The sequence below is a fragment of the Olea europaea genome, chromosome 7, assembly GCF_002742605.1.
Source record: "Olea europaea var. sylvestris chromosome 7, O_europaea_v1, whole genome shotgun sequence".
In the NCBI taxonomy this organism is placed as follows: domain Eukaryota; kingdom Viridiplantae; phylum Streptophyta; class Magnoliopsida; order Lamiales; family Oleaceae; genus Olea; species Olea europaea.
This window is the reverse complement of record NC_036243.1, coordinates 12,430,947-12,437,237: the sequence shown is the minus strand read 5'-3', so window position 1 is coordinate 12,437,237 and position 6,291 is coordinate 12,430,947. Positions and strand designations below refer to the sequence as shown.

Here is a 6,291-nt window from a genome sequence, read left to right as displayed (position 1 = left end):
AAGTTGATCAGCATTGTGTTTCCAAATTTTCACACTTATAGTGACAATTTAAATACTGTGATGAATAAAATTATTTTAATTCCAAAAAACGAATATGTAGATATGATAAACAATATGTTAATTAAACAAATTTCAGGAGATACATTTACATATTTCAGTTTTGATGAAGTGATTGATAAAATGGAAGGATTTATCCATGAAGATTTTTTTAATAGTTTAACTCTAAATGGTATACCTTCACATGAACTTGTTCTAAAAAAAATTGTCCTATTATGTTGCTCAGAAATGTTAATCCTTCGGAAGGTTTGTACAATGGAACTAGACTTATTTGTCGTGAATTTAAACAAAATGTTATTTTAGCTGAAATTGGATCTGGTGAATATCGTGGAAAATAAGTGTTTTTACCTAGAATTTCATTTATTCCATTTGAGGGAGATAAACATTCAGTACCTTTTAAAAGAACTCAATTTTTCGTTCGTCCTTATTTTGCTATAACTATTAACAAAACCCAAGTTCAAACATTAGATTTTGTAAGTCTATATCTGTCTGAACCTGTATTTTCACATGGTCAGCTATATGTTACGTTGTCTAGAGAAAAAACAAGACAAAATATAAAAATTTTGATTAAGTCAGCAGACGAAAATAAATCACATATTTGTTGCACAAAAAATGTGGTGTATCTGAAAATTTTGAATTTAATACATTCTATTTAACAAGTCTAGAATTCTAAATTGTCCAAAATTAATCTATCGTCCCGTTGTTGCCAAAGCGAAGATTTATACATCATGTTTCAACAGAATAATACATTAGGTTAGTTATTTTCATTTGTTTTTTTAATTATAGTTATATTTTGTTTGCTAACATGCTTAATTTTTTTCATCATCTTTCTTATTCAAAGCATAAATATGAATATTTAATAATAAATTTATGAGGAAAGAAATCATGTAAAATTGTGATATTATAATGTTGATTCAAACTAAAATTAAAATATTGTCAATTCGTTTAGGTTTATCACGAATTCAACACAGTTTATTTTTTTCTATATTTACACCAACAATATGACAAAATAGAAAAATAAAAAAAACACAACATAAACTTATTACATAACATTTATTCTCATTACATGACCACATAACTAAGGAAAAGGATGAAGAAAATATTCATTGTTGCAAACCTTTGTTCTAACCAGATAACTAAGAAGGAGGATAAAATAAATATTCATTATTACAAATATCCACTACCATCTTTCGTCTATAAATTGACATTCTATCAGGTGAAACTAATTCTATTGGCTGCCCTAGGACAAAGCATTCTATATATTTTAGTATGAACATTTCACAGTTTGGCCTGTAGAAGAAATAGTTTTACGTTATGCTGCATTAATATAAAGAAAAAATTAAATATTATAACAAATAAATAATTATTTAAGTGCTCACCCATTGCCTGCACATGGTAGATAATATATTATCTCCACTTGCATTGTTTTGCTTCTATGTTTCCTTACATCCTTTCTAGTAGAAAGCTCAGAATTCAGAATGAATGCTTGGATTGTACCATGTGTTGCTTTTGCATGTTTCATGACTTGATCTGGTATAAGAATATTGTTGCTACAATCATATGTTAAAAATTTTCATTCAAGAATATTCACCACAAAAAGATATCAACAATTGCCAGAAAATGAGCATGGAATTAGTAGATGCTTGAACGCCATCCAGTTACGACCATTTATAGGCGAAACACCATTCGCATATTCGTTTAACGGAGTGAAGTCCACTTTTCCCTTAGTGATTTTGTTTTTCTCTTCTATTAGCCAGTTGAAAATACTAGAACACTCATTTTTAAATTTGAAATCCATTATTGCATAGTCTTTAGAACTTAAGGTAGAACCATTTTTAATAAGTCGCCCTTGTAACTTCAACTCCAGCTCAATACTCTAATAGAGTAAATACATGTAAATTTAATTTATTAATATTAAACATAAAATTAAATTAATTGTAATTACTAAACTTCACTCACCGTGGGAGTTACATCTTTTCCTACATCCAACAAATTTTTCAACATGTCCCTTCCAATGTAATTGTCGTTGTCCTCCCAATAAGTACTATATAAAAAAATATAACTTAATGTTAGATAATATAATTTACTATTCACTGAATAAAAAAATAGTATTTAAACTAATACGGAGTTAAATTTGTTACCCTGACGGATTATGCAATATCCAATCTCTAATCATGTTGTACTTATTCTTTGGATAAGCTTTTAAAGGACGATTTTTTGATGACCAAGACAATATCTGTTTTTCCTTACCTTTATTTCTCTTCTCAACCCTTCAAAACTTTCCGTCTATTATTCATATGTTGATGTTTGCCTTGGCAAATCGCTGGGAATTGGAATTGTGTGGATAGGAATATCTTGTTGCATAGAACCAATAATGGCTTCTATGTTTGATACATTGCTCAATATATTCTTATTCTATTCATCTACGTAAGATCTCATTGAACTTAAACTGTTATTCATATAAGATTGCATGTTGCCTAAAATATTATTTTCTTATCATTTTTGCTGCTGTCGAAATTCCTGTTGGAATACTTATTTGTGGCTGTCAAGAATAGCATCTATATAAGAATGAATACTAGATTGCATATAATCTTCTTGCCATTTTTGATGTTGTTCAAACTACTTGTTTTGACTGTGAAATATTTCTTCCTTCAGGTTATGGCATACACCAGACACATTTGATATTACATGTTGCCTATGTATTCCCAGCATTTCTTCCATTTGTTCTCGAATTATATAGTTAGAAGCATCAAAAGCAGAAGCAGAACCAACTCTAGGAGAAGTTCTCGAACTACTGGGAATAGTCGTTTCTTGCACAAAGATGTTTTCTGGGATTTGTTGTACTGTGTTGTCTAATTTCCCATTGACAATACCATCTAAGATACTATGTTGATTATCCGCTGACATTGAAAGAGTTGTATATCATGACAATTCTAACTATTCTTCGACGGGATATAACACTGCAAGTACATCAATCTGTAATCATGATAACTAAATTTAGTTTTTAAAATGATGAAATGAAAATGAAATTTTGCATTCGTAAAAAAAGTATGTTATACCTCAGTGGCCAAAAAAGGTTTTACCATTTTCTCAGTTAATATTGAATTAGGTCTCCACTTATATATTCGAGGACTTTGTGCTGTTTTATATCTCCTGCGTCCAAATTTTTTTCCAATCTCTGGAAAGACTTTATATATCCAGAACTGCAAGTAATTATAATCTTTTGTTATACAAATAAGTTATACATAATATATATAACAATAAAAGAACAGAAAAAATTTACCTGGAATGCAAGTAGATATCCTCTTAATGTATATTTGCAATCTGTTTGATTTTGTTATGCTCTTTGCACTATTTCAGCTTATGATTCTTGCAAAGAATTTAACAAGACAAAATATGTTTTTTGACCCCATGGATAAGCAATAAAGTCATCGAGATGCTCGACCATACCAAGAGTCTTATAATCAATAATTCTGCCAGTTGGTTTCAAAACACATTCCACAAACATAACCAATCCCAGCTTAAATTTATCTATGTAGTCTTCGCATGAATGGAACGCTTGATGCAATATTCTCATATTAACTCTTCTTGTTCCATTGAAATATTGATTTATAAGACGATAGTTATTATGATTAATCTCCACAGATGGTTCATAGCATGGTAATCCAATGATGATACAATATTTTTGCATGCTAAACCTAGCAATACGATAACCTAACCGTACTCACACTTCGTTATTTTTACCACAATGTACAAGTCTCATTACGAATTCATGTATCAACCTACTACTAAATTGTTCATCTTCTTCCGTATAAATAACTCTCGCAAAAAATCCATAGAAATCGCTACACATAGCAGAAGCCTGTGGATTTACATCTATAAATTCAATAAAATCTTGGAGATATTTCCGATTTGTATATTGACAGATAGTGGCAGAGAACCATTGATTTGGAGAGACAATATATTCTAGAGACGTCTACATAATAAACGAAATAGACAAATTTGTATTTATAAGAATTCCATAAATTCTAACTCTATATCTATATCTCACAATGGCAACAATACAGGTGCTATTATTTATGTTTTAGATGATTATGACAAAAGAATACTAAAATTCAAAGACTTTATACATACTATGAATAACTAAGGCTATAATTTTTTCTTCATCTTATCTTTCTTTTTTTTTGCTTGTTGGAGATTTTATTTTAAAAGCAGTTATAGTTTTTACTTGTCTTTGCATTATTAGTTCTGCAGTAAACATTTTAGTATAAAATCGAAATTATTTTTAAGAAAATATGAATATATTGTATACATACATAGATTAAGGAAGCAAGATGGGTCTCTTTGTTCATACAGAGGTTGTCTATTCATGCACTATCGGTGCCCAACAATATTTTCTTGTTCATTTCAACAATAAATCTTACCTTTTATCCAGCTAAATGTTTGCACCTTGGCGCTTCTCTCTACTTTGAAGACTCTTGCTCTCTTGCAAAAATGTAAAATTGCTAAAAGTTTAGTATGATTGATGAGATAAAATGTTAGAAAGATTCTTTACATGTGAATTCTCATGACTTTTAGTAGTTGAGATAATAAGTGAAAATAATAATTGTAGGAATATTATTTTGTTGTGTTGTGAGTTAGTTGGGATAATAATTGTAGGAAATAAATTTTCTTTTGACTTTTTTTTCCTTTTTTATTTTTTTTTTGTTTCTTTAACATATTCGTTCACATTTATATTAAAAAAAAAAACTAATAACTAATTTTATCAAATTTGTCATGGATGAACAAAGTATATCATAAATATCTTTTCTAAAAACTCTTTCTCATAGTAAATTATCATTCTACTTGTACTAAAACTAAAACTTTACCTCTCCATATCTATTTACAGAGTTATTACTCAGTATAAAGTATGACAGTATATAAAATCTACTTACAAAAGTTATTACTCAATAAAGTATGGCACGATGAAATTTTACAGACTGTAACATAGCTTTATTTTAGTTTTATATAGGACAAAAAATAGAGTTAATATTATTTTAAATATCTTACTCTAATAATTAATTCAATTCATCTCATTAGTACTACAAATTTACAAGTAATCCCCATACCGGGTATGGTTATAGATTAGATTTTACAATGTATTACTGATAAATATAATAATATAAAAAATATAAATGATATAACTCTAGATGTCTAGATATATCTTCTTTTGTTTTCAATTGGTTATCTCAAAAGAAATATTTTCTCTCAAAAGTTACTTTGTGTCTTCATCCTGTTTATACAAATATTGTCACCATTACAATCACAATGGAAGAAAAGTACCAACTTATACCAGAAATTCTATCCAACAATAAAAAATGGAAAGTCAAAGTAATTATTGTAGAGAAACAATCACTAAAACCTTCAAGACAAGGCAATGGAAGATACCAACACATGATGCTAATGGATTCTGACGTAAGTTATGCAATTATTTAGTATTACTTTTCTTTTTGAAAATATGTTTTCTCTCTTTTATATATATATATATACACACACACACACATTCTTACACTAATGAATTTTTATATTTTTATCTATTAGTGTAATATTATCCAAGCAAGTCTATATGATTCAAATATCACTGCGTTCGAAAATTAACTTTTCATTGGAAAGACCTATGCAATTTCTAAAGCTCATATTAAAAACAACACTAGAAATTAAAATATTCAACATGAGCTCTACAATCGACGATTTCTAGAGAAACTCGTTGGGTTGAATAACAATAACCTGGAATTTATTTTCTTAACCTATCACCTGACTTCTTTTAATGAAGTTGAGCAGTTTTTGGATACAAACACTGATATAAGTAAGAAATAACATCTTTATTCTCAAAATAAATAATACTAATATATATAATTTAATCAAATAATTAAAATTACAGTCAACACAAAAAAAATTATTTATTTTTCATTTTACAGATATTTTGGCTATTGTGATTGATATAATTAATGTTTAAATGATTGATTCAATCAAAGGATGACAACCAAACTTGGGTACAAGATGTAATACTTCTGGACCAAAAATTCAAAACAATGATGTTGACACTGTGGGATTCATTTGTTGATAGAGAATGTAAATTATTCTTAGAAAATATTGACAAGAAACCAGTAATCTTTGCAACAAACCTAAAAGTCACATCTTTCTTCGGTAAGTTTCTATTATTTTTCCTTATTTAAACTCTGCTTAAAAATGCAT

General features: G+C 28.2%; 1 long non-coding RNA gene across 1 annotated transcript; it reads right to left on the bottom strand.

The window, feature by feature from the left end:
• Positions 1-1,441: 1,441 nt before the first annotated feature.
• Positions 1,442-4,547, bottom strand: LOC111397688. The gene is made up of 3 exons (XR_002703310.1): positions 3,117-4,547; positions 2,017-2,101; positions 1,442-1,587 (listed from the first exon to the last, which is right to left on the bottom strand). It is a non-coding gene; the product is annotated as an uncharacterized LOC111397688 (long non-coding RNA).
• Between the last annotated feature and the right edge of the window lie 1,744 nt (positions 4,548-6,291).